This window comes from Rutidosis leptorrhynchoides, chromosome 8 (genome assembly GCF_046630445.1).
Source record: "Rutidosis leptorrhynchoides isolate AG116_Rl617_1_P2 chromosome 8, CSIRO_AGI_Rlap_v1, whole genome shotgun sequence".
Classification (NCBI taxonomy): domain Eukaryota; kingdom Viridiplantae; phylum Streptophyta; class Magnoliopsida; order Asterales; family Asteraceae; genus Rutidosis; species Rutidosis leptorrhynchoides.
Window position 1 is genome coordinate 131230278 of NC_092340.1, and position 15309 is coordinate 131245586.

Sequence of the window (15309 nt, forward strand, 5' to 3'; positions counted from 1 at the left end):
TATAAACAACGGCGTTGGTCGCACCTGACCTCAATCCTAAGTGTTGGCACACTTAGAAGACTCCCGATGCGCACACACGGATGCTTAACTTAAGCATATATTGTATGCACAACAATATATGTGATAAGTTAAACGTTGACATGCATCGAGTATAATTACGATGAAAATCAATGAAAACTTAACCAAACATTTTAACAAACGATCTTACGCGCATGATCATACAAGAATCGCGAACATAACACATATACTTGGTGCACTGATATTTCACAATTATAACTTAGAAACATACAAGTGGCAAAAGACAGATTCAAGTCTAGCGCGCATACACAACCTATGGCTGACAATGCAATATGCTTAAAGTAGAAATTGCTAACGCGCACTTGTAAACAGTGAAGCGCACTATAACATGCGAACCACACACAATATAGACAAGTAAGCAAGATAAATTTTTATTATTATCAAGAAAGTAATTACATTCTTAAAGAAAATTACAAAATTACAACGGGTCGTGTAACAAACGGTCAGCATCAGCAGTGGGGTCTTCAGATAAAGCCACAAGTGAAGGGACCCTGATGTTTAACAGCATCGGCTCCACCTTCTTGCTCTTCTACGCTGCAAGGGGATCCACTTCCTTGGCAATAAGGGCATCCAAGGCCTCAGAAGATTGGACGTAAGGCTGAATCTTTTTCCAGAAAACAAGCCTCTCCTCTGCCTTAAAGGCAAAAATGGCATCAACAAGAAGATCGCTCACGTATTTCGAGTCGCAAGCACGACCAACAAGCGTAGGGAGACCCTTCTTCAAAGTCTCAAACTGACACTTTGCTGTATCACGATCGATCTGACAAGAAGTTAAGCGATCAGTCAAGTTTTCGCGCTCTCTTTCCCAAGCGCTCTTTTCAGACTCGAGGGACTTGACCTTTTTAGCCTACTCTTCAACCTGAGAAGCCAAGGACACTTTCTCCTTAGCTAGAACCGACGATGTGCTTACCGCCACATTACAAGCCTTTTCTGAATGCTCGAGATCAGAAGTTCGATGCACGATGCGGTCATGCATCTGCTCAGCAGTCAGCGCACCCGGCATGGAAGAGCCGGTGCCGTCCAGGTGCGCCTTCGCCTCCTTAAGGCACCTTTTAGCACGCATCAAGTTCAGCATAGCCAACTGAACGTCAAAGCGCCATGCTGCCACGGGTGAGAGATGCCCAAAGTAGTTGGGAAGCTTGATGTCTTCCAAGTATTCAAACTGACAGGCCGCCGTAGCCTCTGAAATAGACAACTGATCATTCATGCCATAAAACTGCAGGAGAGCTTCTACAAATAAGAAGGCAACTTGTTAGTAACAAGAAAGGCAGCGCAATGTCCCAGTACTTGAAAAAAGGAAAAATTACCTTTTCCCTTTTTAGCGCGCTTGCGCTTACTCCCACCTTTAGTTGGGGGCTCACTTGCCTTGCCCCCTTCAACGTCTGTCAGTTGAGAGTCTTCATCCGCATGACTCTCGCGCTGATTAGCACTACCAGACCCACTGGCACCAATAGCGACATAACCCTGAACCTGCCTATCAATGTCCATGTCCTGATCACCCTGATTCTCCACGCCGAGCATCTTAATATGAACGCCCTCGATGTCCCGCGAAGCAAGAAGTCTGTCTAGATGCATCTCTGCAAATAAAACATGCTAAGTTAGACACAAGTGATGAAGCAAAAACAAGTACAAAATAAAGCCCATCTACCGCCTACCATTATCATCGGCGTCTAAGATAACTGGCAGGGCAGGCGGATAGGGACACATATTAGCAACCCGTAAAATATCAGAGCCATATTGACGGATAGGGAGTTTGCGGTTGTAAAAATGAACAAGTCTCTGCTGCTCCTCTTGGGAAAGGGGAGGCCTAATGTTTAACTGCGCATTGGTAGCGTCAGTATGCCACGCACAGATATTTCTATACGCGAGCGGGATAAATGAATCATCGATAAAGAAGAATGAGTTCTTCCACTTCTTGCGCACCCCAGCTTTCAGGCACTGTACAAACTTAATCTTGTCGTTGAAAGAATACCAGATTTGTTGATTCTTACGATATGAAAAAGTTCAGCGATGGAGGAAATTGGTAGTACTGGAAAATCGTCTCGAATAGAATAACGCGATATGCGCTATAAGTATGTAGCTGTCCGATGCCAACAATGAAGTGACAAAGAACCTCCATGAAGAAAGAAGTGGGAGGATAGCGCACATTCCCATCCACCATAACCTGCCTATATACGGTAACCCTACCATCGATAACATCGCTAGCGCGCTGATCAACCAGGGGCGCTACAGGATTCAAATTAGCCAAAGGTAGGTACCACTCCACTAACTGCGCGACTTTGCGCCGCATCATAACAGACTAAATAACCTCATAATTCGGAGGCTCAGAAGTAGAGGAAGAAGATGCCATCTATTAACAAATAAATCAAAGAATCGTAAGAAGAAACACTAAATAAGCACTAACCTAAAAAAGCTTAAAGACGAGGTCGAAGTAGTAAGCTGATAAGATTTGCGCGAGGATGAAGAGCACAAATGAAGTAAAAAAATTGAGGAAGATGATTATGAGGTATTTATAGGAGAGTGAAAACATGGAAGAGGCCCTAGGGGAAGTTGAAAATGGGCGGTTAAAACATGAAGGGTAGAGATTGAGACACGTGTCAAAAGATGGAAAGGGAAGAGTACGAGGCAATCAAAGGCGGCGAAATCAGCAGAATGGCAACTGTAGCATCTGACAAAACATCGCTTCGGTTTTTCTGCATTTAATGCAACAGGACAAAATATTTTTAAATATAAAAATAGAAGAAGGTGAAGGTGAAGGCGCACAGTAAAGAATAGCTGAGTGGCAGTTACGAGTCGAGTTCAACGCCATGCGCTGTACTCACGCACACCATCGAATGATAATACGAGTTGAATTCAACGTCGTGCGTCATACTTACACATACCATTGAGTGACGGTTGCGAGTTGAGTTCAACGCCAAGCGCCGTACTTACGCATACCGTTGAGTGGCAGTTACGAGCTGAGTTCAACGCCATGCGCTGTACCTGCGCATACCATTGAACTGGGGGGACTTAATGATACGCATACCCGACTAGATCGTGTAGCACATCAAACAGCATCGCCACAAGGACTTACGAGGGCGCGCGTTAAGGAATAGAGCGTTACGCTCATAGCGGGGCACCAGTTCCATCTGCGCGCGTGAGCAGCAACCCATATGCCGGGCGATGCTGTAACTAGCAAGGACACCAGGCAGACAAGGTCAGAGCCGACAAGAACACTTTTTACTTTTGTCAGATCAGCTCGCCTGAAGAAGTACTATTTGCAGGCCAAAATCCTTTTAACCTTATTATGTGGCGATAGAAGACAAGAAAGGTTATCCTATACATACAAGACTTCATCCACAGAACAAGGGATCCTGGAATTCACTTTCACACACATATATTCTGAGAACAGCAGCGCATAGCGCAATTATACCCGCGCTACCGGACTCATAGCCTTACACTAGACATTCTTGATATACATGTAACGTTCCATGAACATAAACCCTAACACCTAGCGCGAGCCATTGATGTCCAGTCTACCCGCCAATGGTGGGTCTACATTTAACCACCCCTGTTGAGATCCTCATCTCGCAAGGGGTTATTCACGGTACTCCGAACCGGAGAGTTAAACTCAATTGACCCTTAAATCCCCCTTATTGATGTTAAGCATGGACCGAACTCGACCAGATTATTCTATGCTTGATCAGTAACGACAACACATATCTGTTCATAACAACCGTTAGTGTGCAACGACATATATCACTAACTCATGGCTGTATAGACAACACATATCCATCCTACACAAGTAAATACATTATATACATACACGTATAATTATTCCACTCACCTTGTCGTCTTTGTGAGGTTCCAACAATAAACTTGCAACCTTCAAAGCAAGTCACCTAATACAATTAATGCCCAATTAATACACATAACAAGTTGGACTATTTACTAACTAAACTCACTAGTGCATTTATGACCCAAAAGGGTATTTATGACCCATTTGCACTAGAGTCACCCAACAAGGTCAAAGTCTACAACTAATCACTAAAAGCTAGTGATTAAAGTCTAATAACACCAACTAGTACAAGTTAGGGTATTTTCATACCCAATTTAATCCACTAGGTCAAACTTACCCAATTGTCCCATTTCAAGTCAATCATGACCCAAATAACAAATCTTTCACTAACACCTAAGTGTGCTAGTGATTCAACAACACAAATAACCCTACAACTTCAAATCTCATGGCAAAACCCTAGATTTCAACCTTAGGGTTTCCATTCATCAAGTTCACCCCAAAATTGCCCATTAAACCCTATAATGGGTCTTACAACAGCACCCATAACCCATTCACTAGTCATAAAACAACTAAAAGTTGAAACTCAGAATTAACACTTACCATACTATCAAATCGTAGCTAAGAACTAGGAGAACAAATTTCCTTCTTGCTCCAAAGATCGAATCACATATCTTCACTTTCAAATCTCACTTTGAATCTAAGAGGATTTTATGTTTTGAGAGAAAAGAGAGAAGGAAAATAGAAAAGAAATGAAGAAAAAGAGATATGTGGCTGGGATTTAGGGCCACAATCTGATCCACACGCGAAAAGACAAAAATGCCCTCAAACCACCCTTTTTATTACAGAAAATCGGATCAGATCTGCAGGCATGTCACGGCGCGACCTCACATTCTCGCGGCGCGGCGTTGTGAGCATTTTTCGAGCTGTTAAACTTGCCTCCTGATCTTGATTCTAGCCTAAACCCGCGGCGCGACCGTGGGCGTCATTTGTCCAATTTTCACCAACTTGTTCCAACTATTGTTTACACGACTCGTACACTCCATTCTCGCTTCGTATATACACCTAGACTTCACCACAAAGTCTCACTCGACTTAACACCTTCATAACCCATGCATATACTTTTACATGTATACATTCTCTTGTGTATATACATATATATATATATATATATATATATATATATATATATATATATATATATATATATATATATATATATATATATATATATATATATATATCGTGTACTTCAAGCTAAATCTTTAAATCATTTAATCACATATACAATCAAGTATAAACGTTCTTAAGATTAAATACGTACCTTAGGACATGTATGAAAAAACGGGATGTTACATCCCCAAACAAAACATACAGTTTAAGAAATGTTATTATTACACTATATTTTTCTGTACTTTTTCCTAACTTTACAGTTTTACCCTCAATCAGTTAATTAGAAAACTCTCTAACATTTGTAATTTAATTAATTCATTAGGAACAATATTGTAAACTTCGTTATATTTACTTTCCATTTTTGGAAATAGACAATTAATTTGAGACATCCCGAAAGGAATATTGGACAATTAATCTGTGACAGAGGGAGTCACTTAAAATTCTTATGGCTCTTTGCTTCATTATGTTTGATATTCATAAATGTGGATGTTTACCGAAGACATGAAAGAGTATTGCGGTGGTATGTAAGAAACGTTAATCAATATTAACCTTACCGGCTTTAATTTTTTCACGCTTGTATTTTTTAAGAGAACACGTTGATTGCAAGGCATTGAAGTTTATTTTAATGAAGACAAGGAAGAACTCTTGTTTCTTAAGCATGACAAAAAATAATATGAAATCGTCGGGAAAACTGTGGTACGCTCGAAACCAATGGAGTTGTACTCTAAGAACGTATTTTCTGAGCTTAATCACGAGAGTAGTGATGAGGGCTACATGAATGATGGCACGATTGAGTTAATTTCGTATTTAATTTATGTACTCGAAGTATTATTAATTTATCTAATTGTGGTTATGAATTTATGTAATTTTTTAGGATTTAATTATGTTTTTTTAGGAATTTAATTTCTTTTATGTAATTATAGTTTTTAATTTAAGTAATCGTATTTTTTTATTTATGTAATCATATTTTTTAATTTACTATAATTTAATGTTTTATTTATATTTACTTAAGTATTAATTTTATATTATAGAGTGAGAAAATATGTTATAGTTAAGAGTGTTGAGTTATGATTTAGTTCTGGTAAGATAATGCTGATGTCGTACTAACGTGATAGTCATGGAAAAAAAAGTATGTAATTGTTGAAAGTAGCATGAAACGGAGTGATTAGTCTAACGACCCTTCCTAATCCATCAGGACGAATACATTACATTTGGTTACATCGCGAGGTACTTGACCTCTATATGAAACATTTTACAAACATTGCATTCGTTTTAAAAGACAAACTTTCATTTCATCGAAAGTTGACGGCATGCATACCATTTCATAATATATCCAACTATAATTGACTTAAAAATAATCTTGATGAACTCAACGACTCGAATGCAACGTCTTTTGAAATATGTCATGAATGACTCTAATTAATATCTCTAAAATGAACAAATGCACAGCGGAAGATTTCTTTCGTACCTGAGAATAAACATGCTTTCAAGTGTCAACCAAAAGGCTGGTGAGTTCATTAGTTTTTCATAATCAATCTTTTTCAATTATATAATAGACCATAAGATACTCATAATTAGAAAACAATCTGTGCAGGTCTATTCCTGCTGTAAAATCATTCATATGAAGAACACCGGAACCTTTCAAACAACTCACCAACGGTAGATAATGCTTAGTGCAATGACAAAATCATCTCACCGTGGTAGTTAATATAATATAATTCTTACAACGGGGGTTAATGCGTACGCAATGCAAAATTATCCCTCCGAGGCTACCTGAAAGGGGGGCTAATGCGTACGCAATGCAAAATCATACCTCCGTTGCCAACTACAAAGTCGACTATAATACAATACAATACAATACATCGGTAGCTAACGCGTAGTGCAATGACAAAATCATCTCACCGATGGTAGTTAAAACGGTAGCTAACGCGTAGTGCAATGACGAAATCATCTCACTGTTACTAACTACTAAATCGAACCATATCGGTAGCTAACGCGTAGTGCAATGACGAAATCATCTCACCGATGGTCGATAATACAATCTTTATAGAAATCGAACCTCTGAATCCAAATAATTCTATCATAGAATATAGTTTTGAATATTTGTGTCTATTTCATCAAACGTTTATAGAAGCAGTTCATGTATTCTCAGTTCAAAAATATATCTCAAAAGCATTTAGGAAACAGTTATAAAAACAGCGCATGTATTCTCAGTCCCAAAAATGTAAAGAGTAAAAGGGAATCAAATGAAACTCACCGAATATATTTTGTAGTAAAAATACATATGACTATATTGAACAATGCAGGGTTGGCCTCGGATTCACTAACCTATATCATTCGTATATATATATATATATATATATATATATATATATATATATATATATATATATATATATATATATATTAAAACATATAATCGTAATCGGATAAGTTTATATATTTTATCAGTAATAATATACTTGTTAATTTTAATAAACAATTATATGTTATATTAATTAAATATATTTATTATATGTTTTAATTAAAAATTTAATAATATCAATTTTTTAAATACTTATTAATACATTATATAGTTCTAGTATATCTATACAAAATGTTATATTATGATTATTTGATGATTATAATAGCATAGGTTTTATCCAAAAATTTTGTAGTTTATATGTAAATATGTTTAATCATATATATATATTTATATGTATAAACATTAGTTATATTTATAACTCACATCTTATAAATATATTTATCATTTTATTAATGTTTCATTAATCTATTTTAAGCTATATATATATATATATATATATATATATATATATATATATATATATATATATATATATATATATATATATATATATATATATATATATATATATTTATACATAACTCTCATTTATAGTCGTAATATATTTTGTACCTTAATATATGCCTAATTTATATGTAACTAACATTTATACCTTAAGGTTATAATAGTCATTATATATTAAAAGTATGTTCATATTAATACTTATATTAAAGTTTAACCTTATGAGTTTTCTATACATCTATATTATATATATATATATATATATATATATATATATATATATATATATATATATATATATATATATATATATATATATATATATATATATATATATATATATATATATATATGTATATGTTACATATAATTATATATTTTTTAATCATCGCAAATCCTAATAATAAATCAAATAAACTGAACGTTTAGAATTTTCAACCCATTCATCAACCCGAGCTTGCCAAAAAAAGACCAAACAATTCTTTAAAAATATCGCGAGAAAATGAAATCGGTTCTGTTAACGAAGAAGAAGACAACGACAACGAAGACCAAGACAACGAAGAGCAAGATTCGACGACTCCTGAGTAGTTTTAATTCTTTATAATAATAAGTTTGGTATTAGTTATGTAATGTTCTTATTTAATTATATAATATTTTTTATTAATTTATATAATGTGAACTTTTTTATTTATATATGTAATGTTTAGATGAATGTAATGTTTTTTTTTAAAATTTTTTTATTGTATTTAAATAATAATTTAAAATGATTATAGTTTGAGGTAGAGTGCAAGATAAAGAGAGATTAGTGAAATGAATTAAAGTTTTTTATGATGATGTGATGTTGGTGTGGGTGAAAGAAGTTCTATTAAAAATGTTAAAGATAGAGAATGACCTTATAGCATGTCATTTTATTTTGTGCAATTTTGTTATATTTGCTCTTTTTTTAGAAACAGACTCTTTTGTTCCCTATATATTTCTTATTTTATTGGTCATTTTTTTAATTATACATCTTTAAAAAGAATACTTTTAGACTGATTGATTTTTTCACATATAATGTATGCATATTGTGATAAAAAATTATTAAAATAATACTTCATTTGTCCCAGATTAAATTTTCACCAACAAAAATTCTAAAATTTATGATAGCTTACTGAATACTTTACCCTTTATTTAATAATCCATTATAATTAATTAACTTCTAAAAAATAAGAAAGATATGAAATCATTATTAAATTTTTGCATCATTTCATATATAAAAATTATAGAATTAAAACATTAGTGACTTTTTAGTATTATTTTGAGTAACTGACATTTATTCTAGGACATATAAAATACTAATGTGGAAAACGCTCGAAGAAATAAATGATAACATATATATATATATATATATATATATATATATATATATATATATATATATATATATATATATATATATATATATATATATATATATATATATTACATACTAGGTATTTAGAGCACGTGCGTTGTACGAGTGTGCAAAAAATGTAATTTGCAGTTCATATTAGTATGTAAATAGCGATACTAAGAAATTAGGAAAAGTATAAGAATTATTTAAGAATTCGTGGTATTTAAAAATTTTAAAAATTATGTGTTGCACGGTAGGTAAAATAATGGTATAAAATTAATTGATTTTTTCAAACAATTATTTTTTTGAGTTTAAGATCCCGTGGTATTGAAAAATCTTAAAAGTTCTTTTAAGTTTAAGAGTTTGTGGTGTTGATAAATTTTAAAAATGGTTTGGGTGGTTTTAGTAACATAATGTCTACAAGTTTTTTTTCTAACCATTAATATCTTTTTAATTATATATAAATTATATACTACATAATATTTAGAGAAAATACTACATTAAAAATATGTCATGGAACGTAATGTTAGTAAAGTCTAAGTTATATTATTTTTAAGTTATTATATATAATTATTTCTTGAATAAAAATTTAACCCACGAGTTTAATTTTATAAAAGTTGTTAGTTATTTTAGCAAAATAATGGTACTCGAAAGAGTTGTCACGTATAATTAATATTATAATAGTTATAATTGTGTATTCATAAATATTCTAAGGACTAAAACTTTAATTCAAATAACTTTCATATTTATTGCTAAAAAGAAATGTTCTGTTGGTAGTGCATCAAAGCTCCGTGTCGAATACAGTTTATTGCGTTTAGTTCGTAAAATTATTTCAAATTAAACGGTGATGGCGGTGGAACCTAACTCGCAGCGAATAGAAAGATAAATCTGCTAAAAAAATTTAGTGAATTTTATTTGGTGAGTTTATATTAAAGGGAATTGATATTTCCATCTTTCATTTTAGTGTATCCAATATTATTTCAAGTAGCTATCTAAAATACCCTTAATATCATTTGACTTTATTCGTCTCTATCAGTTCTACATTTCTCTCTCTTCCATCTTCCCTAAATCTAAAACCCCAATAAACATAAACTTCAGTATCTATCAATTTATGGAGAAGTAAATCAAGCCACCACCACCATTAAACTCGTTTGTTCTAGACGAATACAAAGATGCAAGTTTTCACCACCGTAAGACATCTACCACACCGTCATGCGTCAAATTGAACTCCCGCGATTTATTGGTTTTTCCGTCCACTTCTCGAGATTTTCTAGTCATTTTACGCCTTACATCGACCTGTAGTGTTACTCACACACCGTTTTTGACTCTGTTGGAAGCTTCGACGAGCCCAACACACCCACTATAGAGGACCTAGATTATACTACACTCACTATACCAACACTTTGACGTTGGTTAACCTTTAATTTTATGAATCCTTAGTGCACAATAATGTTTAGGCGACAGTGTCGACCATATATCATTCAGGCATTATAACCGGCCATATATCACTTAGGCGGTAGAGCTGACCATATAATAAAAATAACACAAGTGCACTAACAACTCAAACACGAACTAAGGCTTAACCGGGAAACTTAAAGAACACTTTTATTAATACAAAATACAATTACAATATTACTTACTTATAAGTTTTCTCTTCTCTAACTCACACTCTTCTTACTTCCTCACAACTCTCACACCTTACACAAATGAACCCACCACCTATATTTATACTACTCCATGGAAGTTTCTAGAAACTAGATATTTCCATGGATATATAAATATCTAGATATTTTTATACATATAAATATCTAGATATTTCTTACACATATGAATATCTAGATTTTTTTTTACATTTTAATATCTAGATATTTTTCATATACATATCAATATCTAGATATTTTACCCATATACATTTACTAATTTTATATTATTATAAATGTGCATTGTATTTTAACACTCCCCCTCAATGCAAATTTTCTTCCAACGATGTCTTGCAGACCATTCCAAGTGCTTCTCTGAATTTTGTAAACTTCGGTTTACTTAGGCTCTTGGTGAATATATCTGCAACCTGTTCATCTGTCTTTGTTGGTATCATCTTGATCACCCCTTCAAGGACCTTCTCGCAAACATAGTGATAGTGCACTTCTATATGTTTTGTTCTTGCTTGGAAGACTGGATTCTCTGCTAATCGAATAGCTGATAGATTATCGCAGAAAAGTTTTACTTAATAATCTGTTGATTGATGAAGATCTTCCATTAGTTGCTTCAACCAAGTAATTTCTTGTGTTGCTGATGCTGCCGATCGATATTTTGCTTCAGTGCTTGATAAGGATACAGTTGGTTGTCTCTTGCTGCACCATGATATTACTTCTGATCCAATACTAAACATGTATCCAGTTGTTGATCGTCGTGTATCATAGACTCCAGCATAATCGAAATCACAATATCCAGTCACATGACATTCTTTTGTTTTCTTGTATAAAATGTCAAAGTTAATAGTGCCTTTAACATACCTTAAGATGCATCGTACAGCATCAAGGTGAGGCTTCTTCTGATTGCTCATGTATCGACTAACCACTCCAACTGCATAAGATATGTCTGGCCGACTTAGTGTGAGATAAATAAGACTTCCGACCAACTTTTGATACATGGTAACATCTTGAAGACTTTTTCCTTCATCTGCTCGTAGTTTTGTATTCGGATCCATCGTAGTTGAGATAGGTTTGCAATTAAGCATTTCATACTTTTGTAAAAGATCTCGCGCATATTTCTGTTGTCCCAGAAATAATCCTTATCTTTTCTGCTCTATTTCGAGTCCAAGAAAATGTTTGAGTTCTCCAAGCTCCTTCATATGAAATCTGATAGACAGATTCTCTCTTGTTCTTTGGATCTCCTCATAGTGATCTCCCTTGATGATTAAGTCATCCACATATACTAGCACTATGGCTAGTTTTCCTTGATTTTGTTTCACAAATAAACTAGAATCTGAAGGAGAAACTGTAAAACCACTTTGTACCAAGAACTCACCAATCTTCCCGTACCAAGCTCTTGGAGCATGCTTCAAGCCATATAGTGCTTTCTTTAATTTGCAGACATGCTCAGGATGGATCTTGTTCTCAAAGCCTCTTGGTTTCTCCATATAAATGTTTTTGTCAAGTTCTCTATGTAAGAAAGCATTCTTGACATCCATCTGCCACAGCTTCCAAGATTTGCTAGCAGCTAAAGCTAGTAGAACTCGAATTGTTGTGATCTTTGCCACCGGACTAAATGTTTCTTCATAATCCAGCCCATATTGTTGAGAAAAACTTCGAGCAACAAGTCGAGCTTTATACCTTTCTATGGAGCCATCTGATCGAGTCTTCACCTTGTAAACCCACTTACAAGATATTTGTTTCACATCTTTTGGCTTTGGAACTAAATTCCATGTCTGATTTTCTGTTAGTGCATTAATTTCTTCTTCTATCGCTTTTTGCCACTCTCTACTTTGTGCTGCTTCTTCATAAGTAGAAGGCTCAATAGGTATTGATTCATCCACATGAGCAGCATTGGCATACCTCAAATTAGGTAGTGTCGGCCTTTTCGATCTCCGTAATTCTTGTACATGCTCCTCGACATCCATTTGGCTTGGACGAACCTCTTCGGATGTAGATTTATGTACCCCTGTTTTCCATGGACTCGTTTTCTTAGAGTACGACCCATCTCCTTCTTTAATTGGATTTGATATGTGCTCTTTACGTTCTTCTTTTTCTTCTGGAACTTCTTCTAATCCATGAGATTCTGGAAGCTCTATCTTTTGAGGTGACTGAAATGTCCCGTTCTTATTGATTAAAAACGTTCCATATTAATTGATTTCGTTGCGAGGTTTTGACCTCTATATGAGACGTTTTTCAAAGACTGCATTCATTTTTAAAACAAACCATAACCTTTATTTCATAAATAAAGGTTTAAAAAGCTTTACGTAGATTATCAAATAATGATAATCTAAAATATCCTGTTTACACACGACCATTACATAATGGTTTACAATACAAATATGTTACATCGAAATCAGTTTCTTGAATGCAGTTTTTACACAATATGATACAAACATGGACTCCAAATCTTGTCCTTATTTTAGTATGCAACAGCGGAAGCTCTTAATAATCACCTGAGAATAAACATGCTTAAAACGTCAACAAAAATGTTGGTGAGTTATAGGTTTAACCTATATATTATCAAATCATAATAATAGACCACAAGATTTCATATTTCAATACACATCCCATACATAGAGATAAAAATCGTTCATATGGTGAACACCTGGTAACCGACATTAACAAGATGCATATTTAAGAATATCCCCATCATTCCGGGACACCCTTCGGATATGATATAAATTTCGAAGTACTAAAGCATCCGGTACTTTGGATGGGGTTTGTTAGGCCCATTAGATCTATCTTTAGGATTCACGTCAATTAGGGTGTCTGTTCCCTAATTCTTAGATTACCAGACTTAAATAAAAAGGGGCATATTCGATTTCGATAATTCAACCATAGAATGTAGTTTCACGTACTTGTGTCTATTTTGTAAATCATTTATAAAACCTGCATGTATTCTCATCCCAAAAATATTAGATTTTAAAAGTGGGACTATAACTCACTTTCACAGATTTTTTACTTCGCCGGGAAGTAAGACTTGGCCACTGGTCGATTCACGAACCTATAACAAATATGTACATATATATCAAAGTATGTTCAAAATATATTTACAACACTTTTAATACATTTTGATGTTTTAAGTTTATTAAGTCAGCTGTCCTCGTTAGTAACCTACAACTAGTTGTCCACAGTTAGATGTATAGAAATAAATCGATATATATTTTCTTGAATCAATCCACGACCCAGTGTATACATATCTCAGTATTGATCACAACTCAAACTATATATATTTTGGAATCAACCTCAACCCTGTATAGCTAACTCCAACATTCACATATAGAGTGTCTATGGTTGTTCCGAAATATATATAGATGTGTCGACATGATAGGTCAAAACATTGTATACGTGTCTATGGTATCTCAAGATTACATAATATACAATACAAGTTGATTAAGTTATGGTTGGAATAGATTTGTTACCAATTTTCACGTAGCTAAAATGAGAAAAATTATCCAATCTTGTTTTACCCATAACTTCTTCATTTTAAATCCGTTTTGAGTGAATAAAATTGCTATGGTTTCATATTGAACTCTATTTTATGAATCTAAACAGAAAAAGTATAGGTTTATAGTCGGAAAAATAAGTTACAAGTCATTTTTGTAAAGGTAGTCATTTCAGTCGAAAGAACGACGTCTAGATGACCATTTTAGAAAACATACTTCCACTCTGAGTTTAACCATAATTTTTGGATATAGTTTCATGTTCATAATAAAAATCATTTTCTCAGAATAAAAACTTTTAAATCAAAGTTTATTATAGTTTTTAATTAACTAACCCAAAACAGCCCGCGGTCTTACTACGACGGCGTAAATCTGGTTTTACGGTGTTTTTTCGTGTTTCCAGGTTTTAAATCATTAAGTTAGCATATAATATAGATATAGAACATGTGTTTAGTTGATTTTAAAAGTCAAGTTAGAAGGATTAACTTTTATTTGCGAACAAGTTTAGAATTAACTAAACTATGTTCTAGTGATTACAAGTTTAAACCTTCGAATAAGATAGGTTTATATGTATGAATCGAATGATGTTATGAACATCATTACTACCTCAAGTTCCTTGGATAAACCTACTGGAAATGAGAAAAATAGATCTAGCTTCAAAGGATCCTTGGATGGCTTGAAAGTTCTTGAAGCAGAATCATGACACGAAAACAATTTCAAGTAAGATTTCCACTCGAAATAAGATTGTTATAGTTATAGAAATTGAATTAAAGTTTGAATATGATTATTACCTTGTATTAGAAAGATAACCTACTGTAAGTAACAAAGGTTTCTTGATCTTGGATGATTACTTGGAATGGATTTAGAAAACTTGGAAGTAAACTTGCAATCTTGGAAGTATTCTTGATTTTATGAAACTAGAACTTGTAGAATTTATGAAGAACACTTAGAACTTGAAGTTAGAACTT